Source organism: Pongo abelii, chromosome 3 (genome assembly GCF_028885655.2).
Source record: "Pongo abelii isolate AG06213 chromosome 3, NHGRI_mPonAbe1-v2.0_pri, whole genome shotgun sequence".
NCBI classification, from domain to species: domain Eukaryota; kingdom Metazoa; phylum Chordata; class Mammalia; order Primates; family Hominidae; genus Pongo; species Pongo abelii.
Genome location: NC_071988.2, coordinates 90,320,402 through 90,337,296, shown reverse-complemented (window position 1 = coordinate 90,337,296; position 16,895 = coordinate 90,320,402). Strand labels below are relative to the sequence as shown.

At 40.1% G+C, this 16,895-nt stretch overlaps 1 pseudogene; it reads left to right on the top strand.

Annotated features, from left to right (window-relative positions):
- The window catches only part of LOC112132997 (UDP-glucuronosyltransferase 2B4-like), a 364,436-nt pseudogene that overhangs the window by 125,881 nt on the left and 221,660 nt on the right, over positions 1–16,895 (top strand).

Sequence of the window (16,895 nt, the reverse complement as noted above, 5' to 3'; positions counted from 1 at the left end):
TGCTTTTTTCCATTTGCTGTTTCTTTCTGTCATTTCTTATGGTTATATCCATGGATAAATCAATCACAAAGTTAAAATGTAACTTTTACACTTCTAAGTAAATACATTATCATTAGATTAACAGTCTGAGCATGCAGATGGCAAGGAGATAAAGGAAGGTAGATGGCCTGTTTACATAAGTGTGTTTAATGTCCCTTTTATGTTTATAAGTGCTATCTTTCAGCTAATATCAATGTTCTTGTATGGAAACATCACTTGTCTTCTGTAATATATTTTAGAAGAGTTTCCAGAACCATAGCCATGAGAGGTTCATGTTTCTGCATTTTGTTTGACCCAGAACTAAAAATAAAATAACAAAATATGGTTCAAATAATTTTTGTATACTTTGTTCACATATAATTTATATACCACACAGCATCTTCAACTGAGATGTGGTGTGCAGAGTAGGCTTCCATTTTTGCTGTTTGTGCAACTTAGCTGTTCTGCCCTTCGAGCTTTGGAGAGTCCAAATGTACTAGTGGTGGAAGGAATCTACCAGTTGCTGCACATCTGCTCTACAAAAACATGGCCAGACTACTTCTTTAAGCAGGTACCAGATCCTTTTCCTCCTCACTGGGTGGGACTTCACAACAGAGGACTCCAACCACTCCCACCAGTGTTCTTGGGTCTACAGAGATTTGAAAACTCCCTGTGACAGAGCTCCCAGAGAGAGGTAGGGGTGGGCATCTTTGCTGTTTGATTCACTTATCAATTCCAGTCTGTAAGCTTTGAAAAGCCCAAGCTGATTGGGGTGAAAATGATACACCAGAACAGCACAGCAGCCATATAAAAATGGGGCCAGACTGCTTTTTTAGTTGAGTCCCTGACCCCCGTCCTCATCACTGGTTGGAGCCTCCCAACCGGGATTTCTGGCTACCACCGCTGGTGTTCACCAGCTGACAGTTTCTAGGCCTTGCTGGTAAAGAGATCTCAGGGGGCAGGGCAGGCTGACATCTTTGCTGTTTGGGCAACTTAAGCCATTCCAGCCTTCTAGCTTTGGAGTGTCCAAGGCAACCAGGGTCTGAAGTATACACCCAGCACAGCACAGCTGCTTTGTGAAAATGTGGCTAGATTACCTTAAGCAGGTCCCTGATACCATTCTTTCTGACTAGGGGTCTGATCTCCCAAATGGGATCTCCAGCCACCTCTTAGAGGTGTGTTTGTGCAGGAAACAGGTCCATACCTCCCTGAGATGGAGCTACCAGAGAAAAGGGCAGGCTGCCATCTTTGTTTTTCTCAGCCTTCACTGGTGGTACTTACAGGCACTAGAAAATCTGAGGTGACTAGGGACTGGAGTGGGCCCCTAGCATACCACAGCAGCCCTATAGAAAAATGATCAGAGTGTAATGTGGGTGCCTGTTCCCATATGTCCTCATCAGGCACATCTTCCAGGATTGAGTCTCTAGCCAATGTCTGCTCAAGCCATCTAGCTGGTAACAACTTGGCAACTCCCTGGAGAGAGCCCCTGGGGCAACAGAAAGCCTCTTGGCCACTGCCTCTGCAATGGAAGTTTCCTTGCCTCCCTTGGACCAACAAAAGAGCAAAGACACTGAGCCATTTCTGACTTGCATCTCTCTGAGATGAAGCCACAAGAACAAACAAAGTAGCAAAACAGCAAGCCAACTTATGTGGACCCCAGAGGGGTGGGTGCAGGAGAATCTGTAGCAATGTGTGGTCATCTCCCGAAGTTCAACTTTCATGAATAAGAGACCCTAGCTCTTGGGTAGCAGTCAGACCTGATCCCTGCATGGTGATCCTGCACATCAGATGAGGCTGGTCTGATTTCGGCATTCCTTGTTCTTCTACACTCTCCTGGGGCCCAAGCCTTGCCATGCCTACTTACAGGGCAGTCTTGGGTGCCCTTGGGGCTCACACCACAGCTGCTGCACCAGAGGACCATGCCTGACCAATAGATACAGTGAGGCAGCCCCTACCACTGTGCATCATTCCACATGTTCTCTCCCATACTGCAGCTTCCCCTGAGTGCACAGAAACTCCTCACACCATTTTGCTGAGTGCATGTCTGCATGGGTGGGTTTTGCTGTACTTGACCCATCAGCACACAGGAGTGCAGTGCACCCCTCCATGACCCCCACCATATTCACTCAAATCACACTGACAGACATTGCAACATTGCAGACAGAGCCTTGATGGACACAGAACCATAAGTCCCTGCCCTCCCAGTGCCTACCTATTTGCCAATGCTGCACAGAGGACAGGGGATCCTTCCATACCCTGAGTGATCACTTCTGCTTGCAGGACACACAGAAGGCACTCAGACTTGTGCTGGCAATCACCCCTCCCTAAACAAACACCACCTCCAGGGTAACATCACATAGTCTCTAGCAAGGGCCTTCCACTCCCCTTCCAGCTGCTTTGCTTCTGCCACCGTGGTGAACACCCAGAAAGAGGCAGACACTCTTGCACTCACTAGTGCTCTGCTGCAGTTGCCACACCTTGTTCACCCCACAGCAGTAGACTTAAAGCCTTGAAAATCGAGAGAACAAAGTTGGGGCTCAGTGCAAGTCCACCAGAGTTAAAGCATACAGTCCAGGAGTTGGGAACTGAACACTGCACCCTCTGGAACCAAAGCCATTTGGCTGAATCCACCTCATATCACAAACAAGCCCTCAAGGTCATCAAATAGAATAAAAGAAAAAAAAATCCAAAGGCCAACAACCTCAAAGATTGAAGGCAGATAAGCCCACAGAAATAAGAAATAATCAGTGCAGGAACAGTGAAAACTCAAAAAGCCAGAGTGCCTTCTTTCATCCAAATGACAGCATCACCTCTTCTGCAAGGGTTTGGAACTGGGCTGAGGCTAAGATAGCTGAAATGACAGAAGTAAAATTCAAAATAGGCATATAAATGAAGTTTACTGAGCTAAAGGAGTACATTGTAACCCAATGCAAGAAAGCTAATAATAATAATAATAATAAAACATTTCAGAAGCTAACAGACAAAGTAACTTGAAAGAGAAAATGTAACTGACCTGATAGAGTTTAAAACAACACCACAAGAATTTTAAAATGCAATCACAACTATTAATGGCAAAATAAACTGAAAAAAAAGAGTATCAGAGCTTTAAGACAGGCTTCCTGAAATAAGACAGGTAGATAATAATAGAGAAAAAAATGAACAAAAAAATGAATGAATAAAACCTCCAAGAAATATGAGATTGTGTGAAGAGAATGAATATATGAGTAATTGGTGTATCTGAAACAGATGGAGACAATGATATCAACTTGGAAAGCATATTTCAGGATATCATTCGTGAGAACTTTTCCAACCTAGCTAGAGAGGCCAACATTCAAATTTAGAAATGCAGAAAACCCCAGTGAGATAATCCATGAGAAGATAATTCCCAAGACAAACAATTATCAGATTCTGCAAAGTCAAAATACAAAAATATATAAAGGACATCTAGAGAGAAAGACCAAATTACCTACAATAGGAAGCTCATCAGACTAACAATGGACTTCTCAGCTGAAATTCCAGAAGCCAGTAGAGATTGGTGGCCAATATTTAATATTCTTAAAGAAATGAAATTGCAATCTAGAGTTTCATATCCAGCATAACGAACCTTGATAAGCAAAATAAGATCCTTTTCAGACAAGCAACAGCTGAGGAAATTTGTTACCACCATCCCTGGCTTTCAAAAATTTCAGAAGGAAGCACTGAATATGCGAAAAAAAGTGTTGCCAGCCTTTACAAAAGCACACTGAAGTATACATAATAGTGACACTGCAAAGCAAGCACATAAACAAGTCTGCAAAATTACCTGCTAACACCATGATGACAGGATCAAGTCCACACATATCAATATTAACCTTAAATGTATATGGGCTAAATGCCTCTATCAAAAGACACTGAGGGGCAAGCTGATTAAAGAACCAAGACTCATTGATATGCTGTGTTCAAGAGACCTATCTCACCTGCAGTGACATATATAGGTTCAAAATAAACAAATGGAAAATAATCTACCAAGAAAATAAAAAACAGGAAAAAGCAGGGGTTGTAATTCTGGTTTCTTACTCAACAGACTTTAAACCAACAAAAATAGAAAAAAGATGAAGGACACTAAAAATGTATAGGATTAAGATGATGAAAAGGAGGCAGGACTAGTTTGCAGGTTCTACTTGGATGGATAGAGCAGTGAGATAGGGCTCATGTCACAAACTTTTTCTCCAAGGACTACTGCAGGAACAAACCAGGAAAGCTGAGAATACTCACAGACAGTTTGAAGGAACTGGGTCACTGTGCAGGCTCCCTGAGATGCTGAAAAATGGTAAGCCTGCTTGCTTTCTAGGTGGGGAGGCTTGTGGTCTTGGGCAAGTTCTCAGCCCCGGTCACTGGCTGCAAAAAAAATAGACCAAATGCTGTTGAGGGGAGGTGGATGGGGGCATGGTGGGAGTGAGACCAGCCTTTAGGACTGTAGGCTCTATGAGAGCAGGGTGAGGCCCGTGACTGCCAGCATTCCCCAACTTCCCTGATGACCTGGATGACTCAGCAGAGATAGCCATAATCCCTCTGGGAACCTAAATTCATTGGCCTGGGAACCACACCTCCATCCACCACAGCAGCTGTAGCAAGCCATGCCCAAAGAGATTCTGAGCTCAGACACACCTATTCATGCCCCCAACTGGGGAATTTTTCTACCCACCCTGGTAGCCAAAGACAAACATCATAATATCTTTGAAGTTCTATTGCCCTGCTCACCTCCTGAGAAACCTTAATACTTAACCAGGCATCCCTAGGAAAAATTTGCATTCTTCTTATAGTACTTCTGGTTATGTGCTCTTCAACAGTCATAATATCTTGGGAGTTCTAGTGCCTTGCCCACCTCCTGAGAAACCTTAATACTTAACCAGGCATCCCTAGGAAAAGCTTACATTCTTCCTGTAGTACTGAAGGTGATGTACTCTTGAAAGTGTCACCTTCTGTCTGGAGGTCAGCAAACATAAAACCAGTGCACCATACAAAAATGCAACCAAGGAAACTCACAGAGTCTACTTCACTCCTCTGCTACCTCCATCAAAGCGCACACTGATATCCACCACTGAAGACCTGAAGATGGATCACATCACAGGACTTTGCAGTCACTTTCCAGTACCAGGCCAGAGCCCAATAACTCCACTGGGTGGATAGAACAATAAGAGCAAAAACAATTACTGCAGTTCAGCTCTCAGGAAGTCCCATACCTAGAGAAAGGGGGAAAACACTACATCAAGGGAGTACACTGTGGAACAAAAGAATCTGAACAGCAGACCTTGAGTCCCATATCTTTCCTGTGACATAGTCTACTCAAATGAGAAGGGACCAGAAAAACAATTATGGTAATACAAAAAAACAAAGTTCTTTAACACTCCTAAATAATAATGCCAGCTCACCAGCAATGCCTTCATACCAAGATGATATCCCTGAATTACCAGAAAATAAAATCAGAAGGTGGATCATTAAGCTAATCAAGGAGGAACCAGAGAAAGTTGAACTCCAACTTAAAGAATATGAAAGGAAAAATCTTTAGTAAAATAGCATAAATTCAAATTTAAAAAAAAATCTCTGGAAATCAAGGTCACACTTAGAAAGATGCAAAATGCACTGGAATATCTTAGCAATAGAATTGAACAAGCAAAAGAAAAAACTTTAGCACTCAAAGTCAAGGCTTTTGAATCAACTCAATCCATCAAAGACAAAGAAAAATAATTTTTACAAAATGAACAAAACTTCCAAAAAGGATGGGATTACGTTAAATGTCCAAAGCTAAGAATATTTGGTGTTCCTGAGGAAGAAGACAAATGTACAAGTCTGGAAAACGTATTTGAGAAAATGATCAAGAAAAACTTCCCTGGCCTTACTAGACATCTGGACATCAAAGTACAGTAAGCTCAAAGAACACCTTGGAAATTCATTACTAAAAGATCATTGCCTAGGCACATAGTCATCAGGTTATCTAAAGTCAAGTCAAAAAAAGGAATCTTAAGAGCTCTGAGGCAAAAACATCAGGTAACCTACAAAGGAAAACCTATAAGATTAACAGCTGATTTCTCAGAAGAAACCCTACATTCTAGAAGGGATTGGAGTTGTGTTTTTAGCCTCCTTTAAAAAAAACAATTATCAGCGAAGAATTTTGCATTCAGTGAAACTAAGCTTCATAAATGAAGGAAAAATAGTCTTTTGCAGATTAAAAAATGCTGAGAGAATTCAAGATTACCTAGCCAGCACTACAAGAACTGCTAAAATGAGCTATTAATCTTGAAACAAATCCTCAAAATACACCAAAATAGAACCTCCTTAAAGCATAAATCTCAAAGAATCTATACAGCAATGAGATAATGAAAAAATGCCAAGTTACTCAGGAAACAAATAGCATAATGAATAGAACAGTATCTCATATCTCAATATTAATGTTGAATATAAATGACCTAAAAGATCTACTTAAAAGATAAGAATGGCAAAATGGATGAGAATTCACCAAACAAGTTTCTGCTGTCTTTAGGAGACTCATCTAACACATAAGGACTCAAATAAACTTAAGGTAAAGTGATGGAAAAAGATTTTGCATGCAAACGGACAACAAAAGCAAGAAGAAAAAGCTATGCTTATATCAGACAAAACAAACTTTAAAGCAACAGCAGTTTAAAAAGAAAAAGAGGAGTGGAGCCAAGATGGCCAAATAAGAACAGCTCCAGTCTACAGCTCCCAGTGTGAGCGACACAGAAGATGGGTGATTTATGCATTTCCAACTGAGGTACTGGGTTCATCTCATTCGGGAGTGTTGGAAAGTGGGTGCAAGACAGTGGGTGCAGTGCACTGAGTGTGAGCCGAAGCATGGCGATGCATCACATCACCTGGGAAGTGCAAGGGGTCAGGGAATTCCCTTTTCTAGTCAAAGAAAGGGGTGACAGACGGCACCTGGAAAATTGGGTCACTCTTACCCTAATACTGCGCTTTTCCAGTGGTCTTAGCAAACGGCACACCAGGAGATTATATCCTGCACCTGGCTCAGAGGGTCCTACGCCCACGAAGCCTCACACATTGCTAGCACAGCAGTCTGAGATCAAACTGCAAGGTGGCAGCGAGGCTGGGGGAGGGTGCCCACCATTGCCAAGGGTTGAGTAGGTAAACAAAGTGGTGGGAAGCTCGAACTGGGTGGAGCCCACCCCAGCTCAAGGAGGCCTGCCTGCCTCTGTAGAATCCACCTCTGGGAGCAGGGAATAGCCAAATAAAAGGCAGAGAATCGTCTGTAGACTTAAATGTGCCTGTCTGACAGCTTTGAAGAGAGTAGTGGTTCTCCCAGCACGCAGCTGGAGATCTGAGAACAAAGACACAGCCTCCTCAAGTGGGTCCCTGACCCCCAAATAGCCTAACTGGGAGGCACCCCCCTAGTAGGGGCAGACTGACACCCCACATGGCTGGGTACTCCTCTGAGACAAAACTTCCAGAGGAACAATCAGGCAGCAACATTTGCTGCTCACCAGTATCCGCTGTTCTGCAGCCTCCGCTGCTGATATCCAGGCAAAAAGGGTCTGGAGTGGACCTCCAGCAAACTCCAACAGACGTGCAGCTGATGGTCCTGACTGTTAGAAGGAAAACTAACAAACAGAAAGGACATCCACACCAAAACACCATCTGTACGTCACCATCATCAAAGACCAAATGTAGATAAAACCAAAAAGATGGGGACAAAATAGAGCAGAAAAACTGGAAACTCTAAAGGAATGCAGCTCCTCACCAGCAATGGAACAAAGCTGGATGAGCTGAGAGAAGAAGGCTTCAGACAATCAAACTACTCTAAGCTAAAGGAGGAAGTTTGAAACCATGGCAAAGAATTTAAAACCTTGAAAAAAAATTAGATGAATGGCTAAATAGAATAACCAATTGAGAGAAGTCCTTAAAGGACCTGATGGAGCTGAAAATCAAGGCCCGAGAACTATGTGATGAATGCACAGGACACAGTAGCTGATATGATCAACTGGAAGAAAGGGTATCAGTGATGTAAGATCAAACGAATGAAATAAATCAAGAAGAGAAGTTTATAGAAAAAAGAATAAAAAGAAACAAACAAAGCCTCCAAGAAATATAGCGCTATATGAAAAGACCAAATCTACGTCTGATTGGTTTACCTGAAAATGACAGGGACAATGGAAACAAGATGGAAAACACTCTGCAGCATTTTATCCATGAGAATTTCCCCAATCTAGCAAGGCAGGCCAACATTCAAATTCAGAAAATACAGAGAATGCCACAAAGATACTCCTTGAGAAGAACAACTCCAAGACACATAACTGCCAGATTCACCAAAGTTGAAATGAAGGAAAAAATATTAAGGGCAGCCAGAGAGAAAAGTCAGGTTACCCACAAAGGGAAGCCCATCAGACTAACAGCTGATCTCTCAGCAGAAATTCTACAAGCAAGAAAAGAGTGGGGACCAATATTCAACATTTTTAAAAAAAAGAATTTTCAACCCAGAATTTCATATCCCGCCAAACTAAGCTTCATAACTGAAGGAGAAATAAAATACTTTACAGACAAGCAAATGCTGAGAGATTTTGTCACCACCAGGCCTGCCCAAAAAGAGCTCCTGAAGGAAGCACTAAACATGGAAAGGAACGACTGGTACCAGCCACTGCAAAAACATGCCAAATTGTAAAGACTACCAAGACTTGGAATAAACTGCATCAACTTACAAGCAAAATAAACAGCTGACATCATAATGATGGGATCAAATCCACACATAACAATATTAACCTTAAATGCAAATGGGCTAAATGCTCCAATTAAAAGAGACAGACTGGTAAATTGGATAAAGAGTCAAGACCCATCAGTGTGTTGTATTCAGGAAACACATCTCATATGCGGAGACACATATAAGCTCAAAATAAAGGGATGGAGGAAGATCTACCAAGCAAATGAAAAACAAAAAAAGGCAGGGGTTGCAATCCTAGTCTCTGATAAAACAGACTTTAAACCAACAAATATCAAAAGAGAAAAAGAAGGCCATTACATAATGGTAAGCGGATTGACTCAACAAGAAGAGCTGATTATCCTAAATATATATGCAGCCAATACAGGAGCAACCAGATTCATAAAGCAAGTCCTTAGAGACTTAGAAAGAGACTTAGACTCCCACACAATAATAATGGGAGATTTTAACACACCACTGTCAACATTAGACAGGTCAACGAGACAGAAAGTTAACAAGAATATCAAGGAATTGAACTCAGCTCTGCACCAAGTGGACCTAACAGACATCTACAGAACTCTCCACCTGAAATCAGCAGAATATATATTATTTTCAGCACCAAATCACACCCATTCTAAAATTGACCACATAGTTGGAAGTAAAGCACTCCTCAGCAAATGTAAAAGAAAAGAAATTATAACAAACTGTCACTCAGACAACAGTGCAATCAAACTAGAACTCAGGATTAAGAAACTCACTCAAAACCACTCAACTACATGGTAACTGAACAACTTGCTCCTGAATGACTACTGGGTACATAAAAAAATGAAGGCAGAAATAAAGATGTTATTTGAAACCAATGAGAATGAAGACACAACATACCAGGATCTCTGGGACACATTCAAAGCAGTGTGTAGAGGGACATTTATAGCACTAAATGCCCACAAGAGAAAGCAGGAAAGAGCTACAATTGACACCCTCACATGACAATTAAAAGAACTAGAGAAACAAGAGCAAACACATTCAAAACCTAGCAGAAGGCAAGAAATAACTAAGATCAGAGTGGAACTGAAGGAAATAGAGACACAAGAAGCCCTTCAAGAAATCAATGAATCCAGGAGCTGTTTTTTGAAAAGATCAACAAAAACGATAAAGTGCTAGCAAGACTAATAAAGAATAAAAGAGAGAAGAATCTAATGGATACAATAAAAAATTATAAGGGGGATATTGCCACTGATCTCACAGAAATACAAACTACTGTCAGAGAATACTGTAAATACCTCTATGGAAATAAACTAGAAAATCTAGAAGAAATGGAAAAACTCCTGGACACACACACCCTCCCAAGACTAAACCAGGATGAAGTAAAATCTCTGAATAGACCAATAACAGGCTCTGAAATTGAGGCAATAATCAATAGCTTACCAACAAAAAAAGACCAAGACCAGATGGATTCACAGCCGAATTCTACAAGAGGTGCAAGGAGGAGCTGGTACCATTCCTTCTGAAACTATTCCAATCAATAGAAAAAGAGGGAATCCTCCATAACTCATTTTATGAGGGCAACATCATCCTGATACCAAAGTCTGGCAGAGACACAACCAAAAAGAGAATTTAGACCAATATCCCTGATGAACATCGATGCAAAAATCCTCAATAAAATACTGGCAAACTGAATCCAGCAGCACATCTAAGAGCTTATCCACCATGATCAAGTGGGCTTCAACCCTGGGATGCAAGGCTGGTTCAACATACACAAATCAATAATTGTAATCCAGCATGTAAACAGAACGAATGACAAAAACCATATAATTAACTCAATAGATGCAGAAAAGACCTTTGACAAAATGCAACAATCCTTCATGCTAAAAACTTTCAAGAAATTAGGTATTGAAGGGACATATCCCAAAATAGTAAGAGCTATCTATGACAAACCCATAGCCAATATCATACTAAATGGGAAAAAATTGGAAGCATTCCCTTTGAAAACTGGAACAAGACAGGGATGCCCTCTCTCACCACTCCTATTCAACATACTGTTGGAAGTTCTGGCCAGGACAATGAGGCAGGAGAAGGAAATAAAGGGTATTCAATTAGGAAAAGAGGAAGTCAAATTGACCCTATTTGCAGATGACATGATTGTACATCTAGAAAATCGCATCGTCTCAGCCCAAAATCTCGTTAAGCTGATAGGCAACATCAGCAAAATCTCAGGATACAAAATCAATGTGCAAAAATCACAAGCATTCTTACACACCAATAACAGACAAACAGAGAGCCAAATCATGAGTGAATTCCCACTCACAATTGCTTCAAAGAGAATAAAATACCTAGGAATTCAACTTACAAGGGATGCGAAGGACCTCTTCAAGGAGAATACCAACCACTGCTCAATGAAATAAAAGAGGATACAAACAAATGGAAGAACATTCCATGCTTATGGGTAGGAAGAATCAATATCATGAAAATGGCCATGCTGCCCAAGGTAATTTATAGATTTAATGCCATCCCTATCAAGCTATCAATGCCTTTCTTTACAGAATTGGAAAAAACAACTTTAAAGTTCATATGGAAACAAAAAAGAACCCGCATTTCCAAATCAATCCTAAGCCAAAAGAACAAAGCTGGAGGCATCACACTACTTGACTTCAAAATATTCTACAAGGCTACAGTAACCAAAACAGCATACTACTGGTACCAAAACAGAGATATAGACCAATGGAACAGAACAGAGACATCAGAAATAATGCCACATATCTACAACCATCTGATCTTTGACAAACCTGACAAAAACAAGAAATGGGGAAAGGATTCCCTATTTAATAAATGGTGCTGGGAAAACTGGCTAGCCATATGTAGAAAGCTGAAACTGGATCCCTTCTTTACACCTTATACAAAAATTAATTCAAGATGGATTAAAGACTTAAATGTTAGACCTAAAACCATTAAAACCTTAGAAGAAAACCTAGGCAATACCATTCAGCACAGAGACATTGGCAAGGACTTCATGTCTAAAACACCAAAAGCAGTGGTAACAAAGCCAAAATTGACAAATGGGATCTAATTAAACTAAAGAGCTTCTGCACAGCAAAAGAAACTACCATCAGAGTGAACAGGCAATCTACAGAATGGGAGAAAATTTTTGCAATCTACTCATCTGACAAAGGGCTAATATCCAGAATGCACCAAGAACTCAAACAAATTTACAAGAAAATAAACAAACAACCGATCAAAAAGTGGGCAAAGGATATGAACAGACACTTCACAAAAGAAGACATTTATGCAGCCAAAAGACACATGAAAAAATGCTCATCATCACTGGCCATCAGAGAAACGCAAATCAAAACCACAATGAGATACCATCTCACACCAGTTAGAATGGCAATCATTAAAATGTCAGGAAACAACAGGTGCTGAAGAGGATGTGGAGAAATAGGAACACTTTGACACTGTTGGTGGGACTGTAAACTAGTTCAACCATTGTGGAAGTCAGTGTGGCGATTCCTCAGGGATCTAGCACTAGAAATACCATTTGACCCAGCCATCCCATTACTGGGTATATACCCAAAGGAGGATAAATCATGCTGCCATAAATACACATGTACACATATGTTTATTGCAGCACTATTCACAATAGCAAAGATTTGGAACCAAGCCAAATGTCCAACAATGATAGACTGTATTAAGAAAATGTGGCACATTCCATGGAATACTCTGCAGCCATAAAGAAGGATGAGTTCATGTCCTTTGTAGGGACATGGATGAAGCTGGAAACCATCATTCTCAGCAAACTATCGCAAGGACAAAAAACCAAACACTGCATGTTCTCACTCATAAGTGGGAAATGAACAATGAGAACACATGGACACAGGAAGGGGAACATCACACACAGGGGCCTGTTGTGGGGTGGGGAAATAGGGAAGGGATAGCATTAGAAGATATACCTAATGTTAAATGACATTAGGTATATCTATCTATCTGTCTATCTATACATCTATATACATATATTTATTATACTTTAAGTTCTAGGGTACATGTGCACAATGTGTAGGTTAGGTGCACAATGTGTATGTTATATACACATGTATACATGTGTCATGTTGGTGTGCTGCACTCATTAACACGTCATTTAACATTAGGTATATCTCCTAATGCTATCCCTCCCTCTTCCCCCCACCCCACAACAGGTCCCATTGTGTGATGTTCCCCTTCCTGTATCCATGTGTTCTCATTGTTCAATTCCCATTTATGAGTGAGAACATGCGGTGTTTGGTTTTTTGTCCTTGCGATAGTCTGCTGAGAATGATGGTTTCTAGCTTCATCTGTGTCCCTACAAAGGACATGAACTCATCATTTTTTATGGTTGCATAGTATTCCATAGTGTATATGTGCCACATTTTCTTTATCCAGTCTATCATTGTTGGACATTTGGCTTGGTTCCAAGTCTTTGCTATTGTGAGTAGTGCTGCAATAAACATATGTGTGCATGTGTCTTTATAGCAGGATGATTTATACTCCCTTGGGTATTTACCCAGTAATGGGATGGCTGGGTCAAATGGTATTTCTAGTGCTAGATCCCTGAGGAATCGCCACACTGACTTCCACAATGGTTGAACTAGTTTGCAGTCCCACCAACAGTGTCAAAGTGTTCCTATTTCTCCACATCCTCTCCAGCACATGTTGTTTCCTGATTTTTTAATGATTGCCATTCTAACTGATGTGAGATGGTATCTCATTGTGGTTTTGATCTGCATTTCTCTGATGGCCAGTGATGATGAGCATTTTTTCATGTGTCTTTTGGCTGCATAAATGTCTTCTTTTGTGAAGTGTCTGTTCATATCATTCGCCCACTTTTTGATGGGGTTGTTTGTTTTTTTCTTATAAATTTGTTTGAGTTCTTTGTAGATTCTGGATATTAGCCCTTTGTCAGATGGGTAGATTGCAAAAATTTCCTCCCATTCTGTAGGTTGTCTGTTTCACTCTGATGGTAGTTTCTTTTGCTGTGCAGAAGCTCTTTAGTTTAGTTAGATCTCATTTGTCAATTTTGGCTTTTGTAGCCATTGCTTTTGATGTTTTAGACATGAAGTCCTTGCCCATGCCTATTTCCTGCATGGTATTGCCTAGGTTTTCTTCTAAGGTTTTAATGGTTTTAGGTCTAACATTTAAGTCTTTAATCCATCTTGAATTAATTTTTGTATAAGGTGTAAAGAAGGGATCCAGTTTCAGCTTTCTACATATGGCTAGCCAGTTTTCCCAGCACCATTTATTAAATAGGAAATCGTTTCCCTATTTCTTATTTTTGTCAGGTTTGTCAAAGATCAGATGGTTGTAGATATGCAGCATTATTTCTGAGGACTCTATTCTATTCCATTGGTCTATATCTCTGTTTTGGTACCATTACCATGCTGTTTTAGTTACTGTAGCCTTGTAGTAAAGTTTGAAGTCAAGTAGTGTGATGCCTCCAGCTTTGTTCTTTTGGCTTAGGATTGACTTGGTAATTTGGGCTCTTTTTTTGGTTCCATATGAACTTTAAAGTAGTTTTTTCCAATTCTGTATAGAAAGTCATTGTTAGTTTGATGGCGATGGCATTGAGTGTGTAAATTACCTTGGGCAATATGGCCATTTTCACAATATTAATTTTTCCTACTCATAAGCATGGTATTTTCTTCCATTTAATTGTATCCTCTTTTATTTCAGTGAGCAGTGATTTGTAGTTCTCCTTGAAGAGGTCCTTCACATCCTTTGTAAGTTGAATTCCTAGGTATTTTATTCTCTTTGAAGCAATTGTGAGTGGGAATTCACTCATGATTTGGCTCTCTGTTTGTCTGTTATTGGTGTATAAGAATGCTTGTGATTTTTGCACATTGATTTTGTATCCCAGATTTTGCTGAAGTTGCCTATCAGCTTAAGAAGATTTTGGACTGAGACAATAGGGTTTCATAGATATACAATCATGTCATCTGCAAACAGGGACAATTTGACTTCCTCTTTTCCTAATTGAATACCCTTTATTTATTTCTCCTGCCTGATTGCCCTGGCCAGAACTTCCAATACTATGTTGAATAGGAGTGGTGAGAGAGGGCATCCCTGTCTTGTTCCAGTTTTCAAAGGGAATGCTTCCAATTTTTTCCCATTTAGTATGATATTGGCTGTGGGTTTGTCATAGATAACTCTTATTATTTTGAGATATGTCCCATCTATACCTAATTTCTTGAAAGTTTTTAGCATGATGGATTGTTGCATTTTGTCAAAGGCCTTTTCTACATCTATTGAGATAATCATATGGTTTTTGTCATTGGTTCTGTTTACATGCTGGATTACAATTATTGATTTGTGTATGTTGAACCAGCCTTGCATCCCAGGGATGAAGCCCACTTGATCATGGTGGATAAGCTCTTTGATGTGCTGCTGGATTCAGTTTGCCAGTATTTTATTGAGGATTTTTGCCTCGATGTTCATCAGGGATATTGGTCCAAAATTCTCTTTTTTGTGTGTGTCTCTGTCAGGCTTTGGTATCAGAATGATGCTGGCCTCATAAAATGAGTTATGGAGGATTCCCTCTTTTTCTCTTGATTGGAATAGTTTCAGAAGGAATGGTACCAGCTCCTCCTTGTACCTCTGGTAGAATTCGACTGTGAATGCATCTGGTCTTGGTCTTTTTTTGTTGGTAAGCTATTGATTATTGCCTCAATTTCAGAGCCTGTTATTGGTCTATTCAGAGATTTTACTTCTTCCTGGTTTAGTCTTGGGAAGGTGTATGTGTCAAGGAGTTTTTCCATTTCTTCTATATTTTCCAGTTTATTTCTGTAGAGGTGTTTATAGTATTCTCTGATGGTAGTTGTATTTCTGAGGGATTGGTGGTGATATTCCCTTTATCTTTTTTTATTGCATCCATTAGATTCTTCTCTGTTTTCTTCTTTATTTGTCTTGCTAGTGTTCTATCAATTTTGTTGATCTTTTCAAAAAACCAGTTCCTAGATTCATTGATTTTTTGAAGGGTTTTTTGTGTCTCTATTTCCTTCAGTTCTGCTCTGATCTTAGTTATTTCTTGCCTTCTGCTAGGCTTTGAATGTGTTTGCTCTTGTTTCTCTAGTTCTTTTAATTGTCATGTGAGGGTGTCAATTGTAGATCTTTCCTGCTTTCTCTTGTGGGCATTTAGTGCTATAAATTTCCCTCTACACACTGCTTTGAATATGTCCCAGAGATTCTGGTATGTTGTGTATTTGTTCTCCTTGGTTTAAAATAACATCTTTATTTCTGCCTTCATTTCGTTATTTACCCAGTAGTCATTCAGGAGCAGGTTGTTCAGTTTCCATGTAGTTGAGTGGTTTTGAGTGAGTTTCTTAATCCTGAGTTCTAGTTTGCTTGCACTGTGGTCTGAGAGACAGTTTGTTATAACTTCTGTTCTTTTACATTTGCTGGGGAGAGCTTTAGTTCCAAATATGTGGTCAGTTTTAGAATAGGTGTGATGTGGTGCTGAAAAGAATGTGTTTTCTGTTGATTTGGGGTGGAGAGTTCTGTAGATGTCTGTTAGGTCCACTTGGTGCAGAGCTGAGTTCAATTCCTGGATATCCTTGTTAACTTTCTGTCTGGTTGATCTGTCTAATATTGACAGTGGGGTGTTAAAGTCTCCCATTATTATTGTGTGGAGTCCAAGTCTCTTTGGAGTTCACTCAGGACTTGCTTTATGAATCTGGGTGCTCCTGTATTGGGTGCAAATATATTTAAGAGAGTTAGCTCTTCTTGCTGAGTCTATCCCTTTACCATTATGTAATGGCCTTCTTTGTCTCTTTTGATCTTTGTTGGTTTAAAGTCTGTTTTATCAGAGACTAGGATTGCAACCCCTGCCTTTTTTTGTTTTTCATTTGCTTGGTAGATCTTCCTCCATCCCTTTATTTTGAGCTTATGTGTGTCTCCGCACATGAGATGTGTTTCCTGAATACAACACACTGATGGGTCTTGACTCTTTATCCAAGTTGCCAGTCTGTCTCTTTTAATTGCAGCATTTAGCCCATTTTCATTTAAGGTTAATATTGTTATGTGTGGATTTGATCCCGTCATTATGATGTCAGCTGGTTATTTTGCTCGTACGTTGATGCAGTTTCTTCCTAGTCTCGATAGTCTTTACAATTTGGCATGTTTTTGCAGAGGCTGGTACCAGTCTTTCCTT